Genomic DNA, 19836 nt, shown 5'->3' on the forward strand with positions numbered 1-19836 from the left:
CGGTATATATATATATATATATAGTGGCAACATATTCCGCCGCACTTTACATATAATGTATATGCAAAATAATTTTATATTTTCATAATGTCAGGGTTTTTATTAGCTTTAATATTCCATTCCTAGGGCAAGCTAATCTGCAGTGGCAAAATAAGTAAGCACAGCTATTCATAGACATGTACCATTGTGAACAGAGTAGGGGATGTTTCACGGGTAGAAGCAAGGCTGGTCCTTCATTTTGTTAATTAATGGCAGTCCCAGAGACTGCTCCCCAACGGATTAAACATTAATAGGTGGTGAAGAGTGATTTGATTCCAGACGTGTCAAATTTACTACAACTTTTCAGGAAATAATCAGATTCACTAGAATCTGATTTTTTTGTTATTAGCTTTTGGAGAATCCAACAAAATGGTGTCTGGCTGTCATTTTGATGGATTATAGGGTGCTAATAAGGAGTTAAAAAAAATGTTATCCTCACCTCTCTTTGGCCTTCCCCATACCTGTCGCACCTCTGATTGGCTCTTCAGTCTTCTGTCTATTTTCTTTCTTCTATATTCCCTCCATCTGTGACTTCCATTCACTAGTCCCAACATCGTTACATGGGGTAGGTTTTACATTATTTATGCATGTCATGCCGAAAATAGTAACGTGGGGCATGACGCATGAATAAATTGGGAACCAGACCAGAAAAAAGACAGAAAATAGAAGATAGGAGGACCAGTATCGGCGACACAGGTATGGGGAGGGCCATAACAGAGGTGACTATAAGATTCTATTTTTCTTTCTAACTTCTCGGCTGAATCAGTTCACATTGAATTTGTTGGTACAAATTGAATTTCTTCCCTGAAATGAGCTAATTTGAGCTAATTTTGGGAGATGTGCTCCCCTCCATGTATAACTTATCGTAGGAAAGAGCCAATGGTCTGGGAAATTCCGTTATTGTTTTACATATTAAAGATATTGAAGTAACATCATGCGATCTTTATCATTCCCTTTCTGATGATAGTATGAAGGGGTCATCCACACAAACACTTTGTACCAGGCTGTGAAATATTTATCGCTTGGAATTCGCATCACAGTTTGTTTCAGGAATAAATGGCGCTTCTGACAAGCACCGTACTTGAGACACTATGAAGAATTTCTGAGATTTACTGTGGGATTATTGCTGAGCATCACAGCCTTTTCTTTCTGGGAATAGGTGTACATTTTTACTCACACATAATCCTGGAAACAAGACACATATTTAATAAAAGGACTAGTGGATTTACTCTGTGTTTTATAGAAAACATTGTGGTAAAATCCATTTTCCTGCCTATATGGCATCATGATTCTTTTCTTCCAGTGCATTATGTGTCAATGTGCCGATGTAGATAGCAATTTTCACAAATTACGTGAGATATGTGGGATGTATGGAAAAACCTTCCACTCTGCCCTCCAGATTTTTATTTTTAGTATATTGGTTCAGCCAATTAGGATGAACTTAGAGAATCTACAGTCAAGAAATTAACATGTGTGGATTGTAAAGGACGGCAATTATATTTCACCTTCTTCGTAAGATGTACACTGTGCTTGGCTTTTCTTTCCTTAGTAGTTTGGCTCGTTAAGTAGTTGATATTCTCAGTAGAGATATGCGAACCTTTGAAGGCTCTGTTCGGTTTGGATCGGTGAACGTCCGGGTTTTCGCTGAACATGTTCGCCAAATAGTTCAACGAACATACCCGAACCTCATCGACTTCAATGGGAGGTAAAACCAAAAGCATAGACAACACCTTCAGGGGTCTTAAAAGCTGCCAAAACAGCTAAAATTAGGGGCAGACACCAGGAAAAGTGGTATAAATTGACCGATCAATTGTGATATAAATACATAATTTAGAAAAAATTGACATGGGTTCCCCTTTATTTTTGATAACTAGCCAGGAAAAACCAACAACTGCTGGCTGCAACCCTCAGTTATCAGCATTAGCAAGGCTGGTTATCAAGAAGAGTGTTCATCATGCTGTTTTTTAATTATTTAAATAAATAATTAAAAAAACCAGAGTGAGATCCCCCCATTTTTGACAACTAGCCAAGCTAAAGCAGAAAGCTGGGGCTGGTATTTTCCAGCTGGCAAAGGGCCATGGATATTGTCCCCCAGCCTAAAAATAGCAGCTTGCAGTGGCCCCTGAAAAGGTGCATATTCTCATTTGCCTTGTGGTTGTGTCAGGTGGAGTTCATACTTGTGGGGTTGACGTCACCTTTGTATTGTCCGGTGACATCAAGCCCACAGTTTAGCAATGGAGAGGTGTGTATAAGACACCTATCCACTACTAATCCTATAGTTATATGGTAAATAAAGACACAACAGATTCTTTCAATGAATCTAAATTATACCACTCATGTCATTGCCCAGTCTACAGAAACCAATGTCTCCTGTAACAGAATTAAAATAATAAACAACACTATTCCTCGCCTGTCCATTGAGAAGATAATAATCCATTTGTCCCGTGATGGGTCTAGCTCTACAATATCTAGATGGCAGGCTGAATTGTTGCATGATGCAACTATAAAGCCTGCCATCCAGCAGAGACACTCAGCAGTGTGTGTTACCACTGCTCAGTGTCTCTTGGTGAACTCCTATGACCTGACTGATGTCACCATGAGCATGAGAAAGGTGCTGTCAGAAAGATTTTGTGAATTCACAGCCAGTGAATTCAGTTCAACTCACTGACTAAGGCCTGTTTCACACTTGCTTTTTTTTGCAGCGCGTTTTTCCCGCAAAAAAACGCATTGAAAAACGCATACAAAAGCATACAACTGCTGCGTTTTTTTCAAGCATTTTTATGAGCATGCATGAAAAAAACGCAGCGTTTTTATGCGTTTGTATGCGTTTTTAGTGCGTTTTTACCGCGTTTGCGTTTTTTCCAACATTAGGTGGCCCCTCACACTAACCCAAACCATGACTTTACTAACCCTAACCCTGACCCTAACCCTAACCCTGACCCTAACCCTAACCCTTAACCAAACCATACTTAACCCTAACCCTGACCCTAACCCTTAACCAAACCATACTTAACCCTAACCCAAACCCTAACTAACCTTAACCCTAACCCTAACCCTGACCCTAACCCTAACCCTAACCCTTAACCAAACCATACTTAACCCTAACCCAAACCCTAACTAACCTTAACCCTAACCCTAACCCTGACCCTAACCCTAACCCTAACCCTAACCCTGACCCTAACCCTTAACCAAACCATACTTAACCCTAACCCTGACCCTAACCCTGACCCTAACCCTAACCCTAACCCTGACCCTAACCCTTAACCAAACCATACTTAACCCTAACCCTGACCCTAACCCTGACCCTAACCCTAACCCTGACCCTAACCCTTAACCAAACCATACTTAACCCTAACCCTGACCCTAACCCTAACCCTAACCCTGACCCTAACCCTTAACCAAACCATACTTAACCCTAACCCTGACCCTAACCCTGACCCTAACCCTAACCCTAACCCTGACCCTAACCCTTAACCAAACCATACTTAACCCTAACCCTAACCCTGACCCTAACCCTAACCCTGACCCTAACCCTTAACCAAACCATACTTAACCCTAACCCTGACCCTAACCCTAACCCTAACCCTAACCCTGACCCTAACAATAACCCTAAACCCCCTTAACTAACCCTAACTCTAACCCAAACCCCTAAATTCCATGGTTAACAAAAAAAAACGCATGTGCAAAAAAACGCATACATAAGCATGCCAATGCGCACATATGCGCACCCATAGACTTATATTGGGTGTCTTGCTGTAAAAAAACGCATGCGTTTTTTTGAGGCAAATCGGACGCACAAAAAATGCAACAAGTTGCATTTTGTGCGCCCGAGCGCATACCGCAAAAAAACGCATGCGCGGTAAAACGCGTACAAACGCATGTGTATGCGCACATAAGCGCATCCCATGCAAAGTATAGGAAAAAAAAATGCATGCGCTATTTAGCGCTAAATTACCGCGAAAAAAAACGCAAATGTGAAACCAGCCTTAGCGTTAGTGCCGTGGGAAAAGTTGTAACAGTGCTCGCTGACGTCAATGAGTTGAGCTGAGATCTTTGGCTGTGAACTCCCAGGACCTTTCTGATGGCACCGTGAGCATGAGAAAAGTCTGTAGTGGTTTCTGCGTGAGCTAAGATAGCACTAATCACAGACTAGATGATGGCAAATCGTACCTAATTTGCCTGAAAGGCTGTTGGGTGCGTCACGTTCTTCCTAAAGAGGGAAAAGCATTGTGCAATTTACCTAGAGAAGGGAAAGTGTGCTGAAATAGAAAGAGATCTCAGAGTGAGTAAAACAAACCACAAAATACAAAATAAAGGGAATAAGTAAGTACTGTTAGAGAACATGCCACCTACTTCCTAAAAAGAAACAGAAGATAGATGAAGGGCAAAGAATATAAACAGTGGAAAGATAAACCCTAGCTAGTCTTTCACTCACTGGCTTAAAATACAGCAGTATGGCTGGACAACAAAATGAGACTATCACCAGCAGGAAATACCAGCAGGGGTAAGGTATCTAAAGCTGCACCCAAAAAGTGAAAGGGCAGACAAATGAGTGAATGAAAACACCTCTTACCTTAAAAAGACCGAAGCAAGGATAACAGAAACTAAACACCCGGAGAAAAGGTGTATCTGCTGTGGCTCAGGGGAAAGAGAAGCTAAGCACAGGCTCAAGGGTTCAAACCCAGATGCGTGACACTGACACCAAGAACAACAGCAGAGACTCGCCAGTTGACAGGCGAGTAGGTCAGTACAGTGCAGTTTGTCTTTTAAAACAAAATGAAGCAAGTAAAAAAATTAAATTTGAAGTGTAACAACCCCTGAAGGCTACATTACCACCATTAATATTTTGGGAGTTTTTGAAGATGCAAGTTTTCTGCAGCATTTTTGTACTATATTAGGTAAGTTAGGTTACTTGGATTTTGTTTATAAACCGTATATACTCGAGTATAAGCCGAGATTTCAACACTTTTTTGTGCTGAAAATGCCCCCCCCCCCCCCCCTCGGCTTATACTCGACTGATGTGTCCAGGATATGGTGGGGGAGGGACAGCGGTGGAGCAGCGGGTCAAAGGAGGCAGGAGCTGGCTGCTGCAGCTAACTCCTGTGCCCTTTGCTAAAGAGAAATTAATATTCACTGCACTGGCAATGAATATTCATTTCTCTTGCACAGTGTCAGCCGCAGCAGCCAGCTCCTGCAGCTGCCGGATGGTCACGTGTGCCGTCTAGTTAAGAGAAATGAATATTCAACTCTCTCCACTCCCATGGGCAAGGAGAGAGGTTAATATTCATTTTTCTAAAGCAGCTGCACACGTGACCGCACAGAGGCAGACACTATGTGCGCTACTTTATACTCACTGCCCTCCAGGCACATAGTTCAGCGTGGGGAGCAGTGAGTATTCCGGCAGCTGTGATCTGCTTGTGAGAAATGAATGACGTCCATGCCATGCGCTGCTTACAAGCATAAAGCAGCAGATGGCAACGGAACAAGATGCTGTGAGGGAAGGTAACCAGGATAGGGATGAGGAGCCATGCATACAAGGATAGGGATGAGGAGCCATGTATACCAGAATAGGGATGGGGAGCCCATGCATACCAGGATAGGGAAGAGGAGCCCACGCATACGAAGGTAAGGATGAGGAGCCTGCACATACCAGGATATGAATGAGGAGCCAGTGCACACCAGGATGGGAATAAGGAGGCAGTGCATACCAGGAAGTGGATGAGGGGACAATGTATACCAGGCGTATACTCGAGTCAATAAGTTTCCCCAGTTTTTTTAGATAAAATTAGGTACCTCTGCTTATACTCAGGTCAGCTTATACTCGAGTATACACGGTAGTTTACTTTCATGCGCTTACATCTCTTTTTTGATGTTGTGTTTTTTCTTTATTTTATATAAATGGCGCATGAGAAAAAATAGTGCAAAATTGGGTCTTATCCGATAGTAGTTACTGAAAAAGGTATCAATATATGCTGACCTGATTCCAAGTTGTATGGCTGCTGCTGATCCACTGGTGATTTCACCAGAGAAATATTTGAAAAATTGAAAGTTTGTGGTGTCTATTCTTGCTGCCAGGTGATGAAGAAATATAAAATTCCAGAGATAATGTAAAAAAGTTTTTTTTATTTTTCTAATTTCTATGAGTTTCGAAGTGTAGCCCACTTCTTCTTAATGAAACCAAAACCATATAGATATGTTTTTTGTTCCTGAAGAAGTGTGCTGCATTTCAAAATCCGCAGAAAAAAAAAACAAGAACTTTTTTTTACGTTATCTCTGGCATTTGATGTTTCTTCATCACCTGACAGCGTGGATATAGACCACAAATTTTCCATTTTTTTACATATTTTCTTTATTTTGACCCATCATGTTTTAAAAAAGCTGCTTTGTTTTTGATATTTTCTGGTATTTGGCTTTGACTAAATTTTATTAATATAGTCATGTGTGGATTACATGCATTTTTATTTACCGTGGCGGAACTGCACCAAAAACACTTGTGCGGTTTGTTACCAATGGATTTTCCTCATGTAATGCAATTCTATGAAGAAAAATCTGCACAATAAATCGGCGTACCCGCAAAAGAAACTGACATGTCATGGAATGGAAATACGCACAGCAGGTCACTTCACAGTGAGTAAAAAAAAGAGGTACAGTGGGCATGAGATTTCTAGAAATTATATAAAGAAGGATACGGCGCTGTCAACTAAAAACTACTAAAAAGGAAGAAGTCTGCAAAAGACACCAGCTATGTAGATCCTTAAATAATTGCCAATAATAACTAGCTGTCTGAAAAGTATATAATGGCTTATTATATTAGCAGCGTTCCTAATATACATATTTTAAAGTGTAGATACTAGCCGTCCAGTGTGTAAGTCGGCATATATATTATAATCCAAAACTGATATATACACTCACTGGCCACTTTATTAGGTACACCATGCTAGTAACGGGTTGGACCCCCTTTTGCCTTCAGAACTGCCTCAATTCTTCGTGGCAGAGATTCAACAAGGTGCTGGAAGCATTCCTCAGAGATTTTGGACCATATTGACATGATGGCATCACACAGTTGGCGCAGATTTGTCGGCTGCACATCCCTGATGCGAATCTCCCGTTCCACCACATCCCAAAGATGCTCTATTGGATTGAGATCTGGTGACTGAGGAGGCCATTTGAGTACAGTGAACTCATTGTCATGTTCAAGAAACCAATCTGAGATGATTCGAGCTTTATGACATGGCGCATTATCCTGCTGAAAGTAGCCATCAGATGTTGGGTACATTGTGGTCATAAAGGGATGGACATGGTCAGCAACAATACTCAGGTAGGCTGTGGCATTGCAACGATGCTCAATTGGTACCAATGGGCCCAAAGGGTGCCAAGAAAAAATTCCCCACACCATGACACCACCACCACCAGCCTGAACCGTTGATACAAGGCAGGATGGATCCATGCTTTCATGTTGTTTACGCCAAATTCTGACCCTACCATCCGAATGTCGCAGCAGAAATCGAGACTCATCAGACCAGGCAACATTTTTCCAATCTTCTACTGTCCAATTTCGATGAGCTTGTGCAAATTGTAGCCTCAGTTTCATGTTCTTAGCTGAGAGGAGTGGTACCCGGTGTGGTCTTCTGCTGCTGTAGCCCATCTGCCTCAAAGTTCGACGCACTGTGCGTTCAGAGATGCTCTTCTGCCTACCTTGGTTGTAACGGGTGGCAATTTGAGTCACTGTTGCCTTTCTATCAGCTCGAACCAGTCTGCCCATTCTCCTCTGACCTCTGGCATCAACAAGGCATTTCCGGCCACAGAACTGCCGCTCACTGGATTTTTTTTCTTTTTCGGACCATTCTCTGTAAACCCTAGAGATGGTTGTGCGTGAAAATCCCAGTAGATCAGCAGTTTCTGAAATACTCAGACCAGCCCTTCTGGCACCAACAATCATGCCACGTTCAAAGGCACTCAAATCACCTTTCTTCCCCATACTGATGCTCGGTTTGAACTGCAGGAGATTGTCTTGACCATGTCTACATGCCTAAATGCACTGAGTTGCCGCCATGTGATTGGCAGATTAGAAATTAAGTCTTAACACACAGTTGGACAGGTGTACCTAATAAAGTGGCCAGTGAGTGTACATGTGCTGCTTAATGCCCTCCACGGGACTTAATGCTTACCCTTGCTGAATGCTTGCCAGATACCAGGCTGGGACCCGCTCGATAGATGTGGGAGATCTAAATATTATCTGGTTCCTGGCCTCATGATGTGATGTGATGCACAGGGTAGAACAGAAGCAGGTGCGCGGATAAGCAGAGCCAGGGGCGCTCTGGCTGGTAGCGTCCCTGGCTACCCGGCGGAAAGGAAAGAATGGCCGCATGTGTTTAGCTTGTGACGTCACTGCCGCTATGGAACGCTTGGAGGGTCAGAAAGCTACCGAAGCATTTCGAGGGACTCCGTCCCTCTTCATCAGGGTTACTGCCTCCCTCCTCTCTCCATCTATATACTGTATACACAAACGCGCTGCCAGGACTCGCCTGTCTCCCCCTGTGTCTGCAAAATCCTCCTAGTTAACAAATGTATTAATTTAAGTGGCTGTTAAGAGTTCATCAATCACCATTGTGATATGCTCAAATGTGCAAACTGCACATAGTGCTTATTAGGCTTCTAAGGTGTGCAAAAATAAAGATGCTCCGTTACCACTATGAATGAGATACTCTTGATTCAAGAGACACAAACTTAGTCCAACTAGAATAAGTTAAATAAATGAATTATCAAAAAATGATTAAAAAAAAATCTTCATTGGTATCAAATTTTAAAAAATGTAAATGGCTAAAAAATTTGTGCGCTAAAAATGTTTTGTCCTACAGTTTATGAACCAGAGAGGTTCCGTAACGACAATCACGTCTATGGAGGACACAGGACCCGTTCCTCCCACATCACCACTGTGACGTAACTACACAGGCACAGCTCTCCTGTGCCCTCCTGGTCTCTCAGGTCAGTAAGGGAACTGCACCTAGAGCAAATGGCCGCCGGGGAGGATGTCCTGTTACCCGCTGGGTATTCTAAGATTCGTGACCAGAGTAAAAGCATTAGCCCAAGATTAATTTTATAGTTTAATTGTCTTAAGGGAGCACTAGATAATTACAGAAATATACAGAAAGCTATACAATGGAATTACAGTGGATTTGCAGTCAGAGTAAAATATAACAATAAGAGTACAAGAATTAGAGATATTAAGCTGGAGGTCAATTTACCAGGTTGCATGTGGGTGCTGGGAGCTCTGCAGTCCACAGGTACAAGAATCTTAGTTGCCGGACAGACCCCCAAAGCATGGGCCGCTGCTCCCCTTGGCAGATCTGTCCCAAGTTCCTTCTTAGATCATCATCGTCTGGTTCTTCTGTGTGAGTGTCTGTCTCTGCCATGGGCTGCTAGTTCTTAAACACGCTAGGTTCCTCCCCCTATGTCAGAGGGTGGGCTAATAATCTCCACCCTTTAGCTCTCTGCAGAACTTATTCCCAATATCTAAGAAAGGGGGTAAATTTCTACAGCATGGTCGGATCAGGACATGAGTGGTACCAGTGAATGCGGTTTGTTTTGCTTGTCATGTGGAGAGCAAACATGGCCCCATTGGGTCACTGTGGAGGGCCAATCTCTATATCTCAGGTCCCAGCGCCCTCATCGACTCAGGAGTCACACTGCCAGATGCGCGATTTCCTCAGGGTCACTCGGATATTTTCATGAATCCATAACTCGCAAGATGTGTTCATAATCCATGATCCTAGGATGGAGCCGGAGAGACTGGGACACACAATGAATGTGTACTCCTGTGTCTGGCTGACAGGTATATTCTAATTAAAGCCCTCAGGCATTTTCCTGCCCCATGCTGGCGCGGCTCCTTACCTAAGCTTTGAAGTTCTGTTTTGGCCCTTATCTCATTATCATACTAAAAGACCTTGCTATTCAACATTGGAGCACTAATTCCTGCTTTATTCACTATTCACACAGGCCCTGGGGGAATAGGAGCAGTTGGCTGCCTGCAATGCTGGTGAACTCAGACCAAAATGGATGCCAAGCTCAGTCATGAGGCGAGCATTAGGCCCCATATCTAAGATGGCGGCTGCTCCTTCATCACAACATCACAAGCCAAACACATGTGGTCAGCCATTTTTTCCTGGTGGGTAAGCAGGGAAGCTACCAGCCGGGGTGCCCATGGCTCTGCTTATCTGCGCACCTGCACCTGCTTCTGTGCTACCCTGTGCATCACATCACGAGGCCATGAACCAGATAAAATTTAGATCTCCCGTGTCGATCAAGCGAGTCTCAGCCTGGTAATTGGCAGGCACTCAGCAAGGCTAAGGCTTAAGTCCCGTGGAGGGCATTAAACAGCACATGTATATATAAGTTTGGGATCATAATGTACCGTATATGCCGACTTACACACTGGACGGCTAATATCTACACTTTAAAATATATATATTAGGAACGCTGTTAATATTATTAGCCATTATATACTTTTCAGACAGCTAGTTATTTTTGGCAATTATTTAAGGATCCACATTGTTGGTGTTTTTGCGGACTTCTTCCTTTTTTATAGTTTTAGTTGACAGCGCGGTATGCTTCTTTATATAATTTGTGTTTATATAGTGACAAAGTTTAGCACAGAGTCTGTTTAGGTACCTGCTGCTGCATTCAATATTAGGGGGCACCAGTGTGTCCCATACCGTTTTTATTAGATTTCTAGAAATTCCATCCACTTTGCTAGAATTGTAAGATGCTGCTCAGCATCAATAGCTCACCTAATACTCATCGTTGGGTAGTAAAAATTAAAGCGTCTTTTTAGGAAGCCCCTTAACCCCTTCGCACCCGAGCCTGTTTTTGCCTTCGTGACCGGGCCAATTTTTTCAATTCTGACCAGTGTCACTTTATGAGGTCATAACCCTAGAACGCTTCAACGGATCCTGCTGATTCTGACATTGTTTTCTCGTGACATATTGTACTTCATGATGGTGGTAAAATTTCTTAGATATGAACTGTGCTTACTTGTTAAAAAAAAAAAAATCGAAATTTTGGCGACAATTTTGAAAATTTTGCAATTTTCAAACTTTTAATTTTTATGCCCTTAAATCAGAGAGTGATATCGCACAAAATAGTTAATAAATAACATTTCCCACATGTCTAGTTTACATCTGCACAATTTTTTTTTTTTTAGGAAGTTATAAGGGTTAAATGTTGACCAGCGGATTTCTCATTTTTACAACAAAATTTACAACACCATTTTTTTAGGGACCACCTCACATTTGAAGTGAGTTTGGGGGTCAGTATGACAGAAAATACCCAAAAGTGACACCATTCTAAAAACTACACCTCTCAATGTAGTCAAAACCACATTCAAGAAGTTTATTAACCCTTCAGGTGCTTCACATGAATTAATGGAATGTGGAAGGAAAAAATACATTTAACTTTTTTTCACAAACATTTTACTTCAGAACCATTTTTTTTATTTTCACAAGTGTAAAAAGAGAAAATGAACCACAAAATTTTTTGTGCAAATTCTCCCGAATATGCCGATACCCTGTATGTGGGGCTAAACCACTGTTTGAGAACACGGCAGAGCTCTGAACGGAAGGAGTGCCATTTGACTTTTTCAATGCAGAATTGGCTGGAATTGAGATCGGATGCCATGTCACATTTGGAGAGCCCCTGATGTACCTAAACAGTGGAAACCCCCCACAAGTCACCCCATTTTGGAAACTAGACCCCTTAAAGAACTTATCTAGATGTGTCGTGAAAACTTTGAACCCCCAAGTGCTTCACAGAAGTTTATAACGTAGAGCCATGAAAATAAAAAATCATTTTTTTCCACAAAATGATCTTTTAGCCCCCAATTTTTTATTTTCACAAGTGTAACAGGAGAAATTGGACCCCAATAGTTGTTGTCCAATTTGTCCTGAGTACAGTGGTACCCCATATGTGGAAGAAAACTACTGTTTGGGCACACGGTGGGGCTCGGAAGGGAAGTAGTGACGTTCTGGAATGCAGACTTTGATGGAATGGTCTGCGGGTGTCATGTCGCGTTTGCAGAGCCCCTGATGTACCTAAATAGTGGAAACCCCTAACCCTAATCCCAACCCTAACCACAAACCTAACACCAACACACCGATAACCCTAATCCCAGCCCTCATCCTAACCCTAGCCCTAACCCTAGCCCTAACCTTAGCTCTAACCCTAGCCCTAACCCTAGCCCTAACCTGCGTGCCTGCTTTTTTTCTTTACTTTTTTTTTCTTTTTGTGACAAGATCGCTGCCCTGCGATCTGACTCATAGTAACGCCACTTCTCCTCTGATCTCACACTGACAGATGATCAGAGGAGAAGCAGCGTTACTTTGTGACAAGATCGCTGCCTGGCACGTAGTAACGTGACTTCTCCTCTTATCTCACACTGACAGATGATCAGAGGAGAAGCAGCGTTACTGTGTGACAAGATCGCTGCCTGGCACATAGTAACGCGACTTTTCCTCTGATCTCACACTGACAGATGATCAGAGGAGAAGCAGCGTTACTGTGTGACAAGATCGCTGCCTGGCACAGCTGTGCCAGACAGCAATCAGCTGTGTCAGGCAGCGATCTAGTCACACAGTAATGCTGCTTCACCTCTGATCATCTGTCAGTGTGAGATCAGAGGAGAAGTCGCGTTACAATGAGTGAGATCACCGGGAAACAAGCAGCTTTCCCAGCGAGCGCTCTCATTGGCTGCTGTGACGCTGACGTCATCAGGACCTGAACCAATCAGGTCTCGATGACGTCGGAGGTCCCAGCATGCATTGTGTACCGGGATCCCCGCGTTATAAGGTATGTGGGGGTCCCGGGAGGCACAAAACCGCCGACAGTAGATAAACGTCGGCGCTGCACAAAGCCCAGCAAGCGCCAACGTTTATCTACTGTGGGCAGTCGGGAAGCGGTTAAAAGAGACAATTGATACAATGTAATGCAGATGGCTTTAATGTAATATATTTTAATAGAAATCATAATTTACAGATGACATTTAATACACTGTTGATTTATTTATGCAGTTTCCCAAATATGGGAAGAATTATTTTCCAAAATATTTAAATTTGCCATCTCATTTCCACAATGTTTTGTGTTCCTCCTTTTTTTGGCAAAATTGGGAGCTACTACTTTAGAAACATCACATAAGAGTAAGAATTACAGTGAAAGCTTTTTGAATGGAACACCCAAAACTGAACAGTAAACTTTTTCCATAAGATGGTCTTCTAGGTTTTACTGTACATATATTAAGCAGGTCCGCAAACATTGTGGACTTTGTGGATTTGTTAATGGAAGGCTTTGACTTAAAAAAAAATCTATCAGCAAGTTTTTGGTATTTAATCTGAGAGCAGCATAATGTATGAGCAGACACTGATGCCATGTACAGTCATGGCCAAAAGTTTTGAGAATTACACAAATATTATATTTTCACATGATCTGCTGCCCTCTGGTTTTTATGTGTGTTTGTCAGATGTTTTTATCACATACAGAAATATAATTGCAATCATATTATGAGTAACAAAAGGTTATATTGACAGTTAGAATGAGTTAATGCAGCAAGTCAATATTTGCAGTGTTGACCCTTCTTCTTCAGGACCTCAGCAATTCTCCCTGGCATGCTCTCAATCAACTTCTGGATCAAATCCTGACTGATAGCAGTCCATTCTTGCAAATCAATGCTTTTATTTTGTCTGAATTTGAAGGTTTTTGTTTGTCCACCCGTCTCTTGATAATTGACCACAAGTTCTCAATGGGATTAAGATCTGGGGAGTTTCCAGGCCATGGTCCCAAAATCTCTATGTTTTGTTCCCTGAGCCATTTAGTTATCACCTTTGCTTTATGGCAAGGTGCTCCATCATGTTGAAAAAGGCATTGTTGATCGCCAAACTGCTCTTGGACGGTTTGGGAGAAGTTGCTCTCGGAGGACATTCTGGTACCATTCTTTATTCATGGCTGTGTTTTTACGCAAGACTGAGAGAGAGCCCATTCCCTTGGCTGAGAAGCAACCCCACACATGAATGGTTTCAAGATGCTTGACAGTTGGCATGAGACAAGACTGGTGGTAGCGCTCACCTGGTCTTCTCTGAATAAGCCGTTTTCCAGATGTCTCAAACAATCGAAAAGGGGATTCATCAGAGAAAATGACTTTACCCCAGTCCTCAGCAGTCCACTCCCTGTACCTCTTGCAGAATATCAGTCTGTCCATGATGTTTTTTCTGGAGAGAAGTGGCTTCTTTGCTGCCCTCCTTGAGACCAGGCCTTGCTCCAAGAGTCTCCGCCTCACAGTGCGTGCAGATGCACTCACACCTGCCTGCTGCCATTCCTGAGCAAGCTCTGCACTGCTGGTAGCCCGATCCCGCAGCTGAAACACTTTTAAGAGACGGTCCTGGCGCATGCTGGTCTTTCTTGGGTGCCCTGGAGCCTTTTTGGCAACAAGGGAACCTCTCTCCTTGAAGTTCTTGATGATGCGATAGATTGTTGACTGAGGTGAAATCTTTCTAGATGCGATACTCTTCCCTGTTAGGCCATTTTTGTGCAGTGCAATGATGACTGCACGTGTTTCTTTAGAGATAACCATGGTTAACAGAAGAGAAACAATGATGCCAAGCACCAGCCTCCTTTTAAAGTGTCCAGTGGTGTCATTCTTACTTAATCATGACAAATTGATCTCCAGCCCTGTCCTCATCAACACCCACACCTGTGTTAATGGAGCAATCACTGAAACGATGTTAGCTGGTCCTTTTAAGGCAGGGCTGCAATGATGTTGAAATGTGTTTTGGGGGATAAAGTTCATTTTCTAGGCAAATATTGACTTTGCAAGTAATTGCTGTTAAGCTGATCACTCTTTATAACATTCTGGAGTATATGCAAATTGCCATTAGAAAAAATGAAGCAGTAGACTTTGTAAAAATTAATATTTGTGTCATTCTCGAAACTTTTGGCCATGACTGTATGTGTCACTTGCTCAGCTTGTTGTAGTTTCATTATAATAGTGTTTTATCAGCAGGAGATTATCATTACAGGACTAGGTTTCTCGTGCCAGGCAGTCCAGCTAATCAGTGTAACCCCGCCCCCACTATTATTTGGCAGTTTAATGATAATGTTCAGTACAGAGAAAGCAACCAATCAGGTGTGTGGGAGGGGTTATACACAGCTCAGCATTCTGACCACTGCTACTTTTAAAGCAAAGAAAGCAGGGATTCTATCAAAACTGTACCAAGCTGTCTAGTGACACATCACTGGGATCAGGGTCTCTGTCCCTACATTATGCAATTCTCAGATTCCTTAGCAAAAACAGGCTGTAAGATTCCCTTTAACCCATGACTAACTAAATTAGAAAATTGTAGAGATTATGAATTTGCATGTAAAATCTGTACAACATTAGGTGAGGATTGTGAGATGACATTCTACTTCCAAAGAGTGACTTAATGTAATCTTTGCTCAGTGTTCTCCAATGTTTCAACTGTTCTTCACCCTTTTTGACGACGATCTTGAAAATTTCTGATTTGCAACTCTTTAATAAATCTGCAATGGTATGGTATGATTTTATTACCTTATTTTGCATAATTATAAATAAAAATCTCAACGGATGTCAGTTTCAATAACAATTAAAAATGTTGATATCAAACGTGCACGCCTATGATTTGCGGAATCTGCCCCGTTGAGAGCCATTGACATTTCAAGGTCGACATATAACAAAACATTTTCATTAGTAATAAATGCAGTTAAATTAATAGACAATTTACTTGTTAATTAGGAGAATCTTAATGCTGTCTTATTCCACACTGCAGTGAGCACCGAGTTTCTTAGACAGGTGATGTTGGAGAACTTTAACAGGGCATCAACCTCTGTAATGAAGATTATAAATGGTACACATGGGAGCTCTGTTCGAGGTGAGTCTTGTCTTCATTGTCTTGTGGAATTGTTGTAACCATCATATCAAACAATACCAAGATTATTTTGTAAAGTAGAGTGAAAATTTTAAGAGAAAAATTGCAAAGTGGAGCTACTAAAGTCACAAAACACACCAAATCATAGAACTAATATCACTCTTAGACCCCTAAAGGGAATATGTCACCAGTTTTTTACTAACTCATCTGAGAGCAGCATAACGTAGGAAATGAGACCCTGATTACAGCAATGTATCACTTAGTTTACTGGGTGCAGCGGTTGTGACACAATCAGTTATAAATGTAGCATGTAGCAAAGCTCAAAAAGTTACCATCAGCCACATCCCATCTTTCTGCGTACATTGTCTACTGACAGTGAGCTGTATGTCACAGGACGGTGCATGATCATCTTAGGGATTAGGTGGCTTGTACTCCAGGCAGTGATAATCTCCTGGTGATAAAACACTCATTGTAAAGAATCAACAGCACACAGCCTAATAAGTGATAAATCCCTGATTTGTGGCTTAGCCTCTACATCATGTTGTCCTCAGAATACATAACAAATATCTGCTGACAAATTCCCTTTAGTACCATAATCAATATGTAACACAGGAAAATGGCTGAATACTACTGTACTGGGAAGGAGAAGTTGTAAAAATGAAGCTTCCTGACCCAAAATCACATATGACTGCAGCTGTATTTCACGCTCTGTTTTCCATCTTCATGTATTTTGTGTTAGGCGTCAGATTCCTGCCTCTGCACAGGAGGACTCTCAAGCCTTGCCTTCTACAGTCTTCCATTCAGGCCCGGCCGCAGAGGAGGCTGCTCAGCAAAGACAGTGTTCCTGGTGTGTTGTTCAGGCCAGTACTGTCAGTTAAGTTCCTGCTGCTGCTATCTCAGGGTCATGGATAGCAGCTTGCACTGGTCAGCAGCAAGCATCAAGTCCTTCTTTCAGGCTACTGAGCATGCCCGTGGGACGACCTCTCATTGCAGGTCGGAGGTCACATGCTCAGGTCCTCAAGCAGCTCGGATTGGACCATCAGGAAGGTCCTGGAAGAATGCTGCTATAAAAGGTTCGCATGGCCTCTCGGCCATGCGCTAATATAGACTCTGATGGTTAGTTGTGTGTGTGTGATGACAGATGTATGAGACCCCTACTCTCGGTTGTGTATGAGTTAGGGTTTAGGGAGTCAGCACCAGTAGTGGCATAATCTATGTGCCACAGAGCATCCCGATCTCCACATGAGCGTTAGCACCAGATAGCGCCAGTCAGCACAAGGCACCACTGGACCGTATGTGCAGCAGCGTTCCTCGCAGCGGCGCCGTGCGCAAGTCAAGTGCTTACCTCCCTGCTCTGGGTGGTTAGTGGCGTCCGCTGAACAGGTGCATTGCGCACATGGTGCGATTATATTATTTAGTTCAGGCATCGCAGTTGCGGTGTCGAACGCTAGTGGGACTAGAGGAACTCTAACCCTGTGTCCTTAGGTCAGAGTCCTGTGTCTCCTAACTAGTGTTCACCTTGCCAAGCCCTGTGAGGTTAACCGGCTCCGGCACTTGCGTTCTGCAACTCTGTGCAGTAACTGAGTTCACTCCTGTGCACACCGGTGGTTACCTCGCCGGTGTTCAGTCAGTGTTCGCCATTACCGAGCAGCAGTATACCATCTCTTCACGGTGGACTCCGGGTTGTGAACGCACCTTATTATTATATTTTATTTTGTGCGTTCTGCCAACCCTAACAGTATATTACCGCCAGAGTCTGGCTCTAATGGCGGACGAGCAGCAACTCCGTGCATACATCCGGCAGCTGGAGGGCAGGTTGGCGGCTCTTGAGCATCCAGTCTCAGCTGTGGATGTTACCGCGGTCGCACTCTAGGCAGCCACAGAGGCTGTCTCCCGTGTGACCACTGCCATACCTGCCCCGACTTTGTCCCACCTCCTGCTGCCCGAGAAGTTCTCGGGCGATATAGCCTCATGTAGGGGTTTCGTGAGTCAGTGCCCTATACAGCTAGAGCTGCTGGCTGCACGATTCCCCTCAGAGAGGGCTAAAGTGGGATTTATCGTCTCCCTCTTGTCGGGCAGGGCTTTGGAGTGGGCCACACTGCTGTGGGAGCGTGGTGATCATGTGGTGCAGAGTGCTTCTCTGTTTTTGGTCACTCTGAAGCAGGTCTTCCTGGGACCGCAAGTCACCCATGACACTGCACTCCAGCTGCTGGCTATGTCACAGTGCTCGTCCATGGTCAGCCACTTCGCCATCCAGTTATGGACGCTGGCCTCTGAGTTAGAGTGGCCAGATAAGGTCCTCATTCTGCCTTTCTGGAGAGGCTTGGCTGACCATGTGAAGGACACCCTGGCCACCAGGGAGGTTCCTGCCACACTGGAGCAGCTTATCACCATCTCCACCCGTATAGACCTACGCTTCTCCGAGCGAAGGTTGGAGCAGTCCCAGTGTAGGCAGAGGTTTAGATTAGCACCAGTTTCGCTAAACCTCTGGAATCTCCCGATCGGGTGTCCGAGCCGTGGGGGGCTCGTCGTGCGGGATCCAGGCCCTGGTCCGCTCAAGCACCTGTGGTATATCATGTTTGCCGCAGTCTGGTCACCTTGCCAACTGGTGCCCACAGCGGTTGGGAAAACGCTCTCCTCTAGTGGTCAAAGGAGGGGACTCACTAGAATCAGTGGCGTTTTCCTCCAAGCTGACCTTTAAGTGGAAGCTTGAGCTTGGTTCATCCACTCTGGCGATGGAGGTCTGCGTGGACTCTGGAGCGGAGGGCAATTTTATGTCTTCTGCCTTCGCTCAATGGCACACAGTACCCCTGGTTATGATGGTTCTGGGTTTTACCTTGGTTGCAAACTCATAATCCTGTTTTGGATTGGAAATCTGTGTCTGTGGTGAGTCGGGGTTGTCAATGTGTTCTTAGTGACACTCCTGTTTTCTCCACCTCTCCCCAGTCACATGATATTCCTGACTATTTGGCTGATTTTTCTGATGTATTTAGTGAGAGTAAGTCTGCGTCTTTGCCTCTTCATAGGAGTTATGACTGTGCAAATGAGTTAATGCCCGGGTGTAAATTTCCCAATGGTCGGCTTTTCAACTTATCGGTACCCACACATGATGCTATGCGATCTTATATCAAGGAGTCGTTGGAAAAGGGTCATATTAGACCATCCTCTTCACCTTTAGGTGCTGTTTTTTTTTGTGGCCAAGAAAGATGGTTCATTAAGGCCATATATTGAGTATCGTTCCCTTAACAAAATTACTGTTAAATATCAGTACCCGTAACCCCTGATTTCTGATTTATTTTCCAGATTTAAAAGTGCCTGTTGGTTTACCAACCTTGACCTCAGGAGGGCATAAAATCTTATTCGCATCATGCATGGGGATGAATGGAAGACGGCGTTTAATACTCCGGAGGGACATTTTGAGTACCTGGTGATGCCTTTTGGACTCACTAATGCCCTTTCTGTCTTCCAATCTTTTATGAACGATATTTTCCGGGACTTTGTGGATACGTTTTTGATCATTTATCTGGATGATATTTTGATCTTTTACAGTGATTGGGATTCTCATGTGGAACATGTCCAGAGCGTGTTTCGGATTTTGAGGGAAAATTCTCTGTATGTTAAGGGATCAAAGTGCTTCTTTGGTGTACAGAGGATTTCATTTTTGGGATTCATTTTGTCCCCGTCTGCTATTGAAATGGACCCGGCCAAGATACAGGCCATTTATGATTGGGTTCAGCCCACTTCTTTGAAGGCTCTCCAGAAGTTTTTAGATTTTGCTAATTTCTACCGTAAATTTATAAGTAATTTTTCTGGTATTGTTAAACCACTGACTGATTTGACCAAAAAGGGCGCTGATGTGGTGAATTGGTCT

The sequence above is a fragment of the Dendrobates tinctorius genome, unplaced genomic scaffold, assembly GCF_039654945.1.
Source record: "Dendrobates tinctorius isolate UK_male_01 unplaced genomic scaffold, ASM3965494v1 ptg000326l, whole genome shotgun sequence".
Lineage (NCBI taxonomy): Eukaryota > Metazoa > Chordata > Amphibia > Anura > Dendrobatidae > Dendrobates > Dendrobates tinctorius.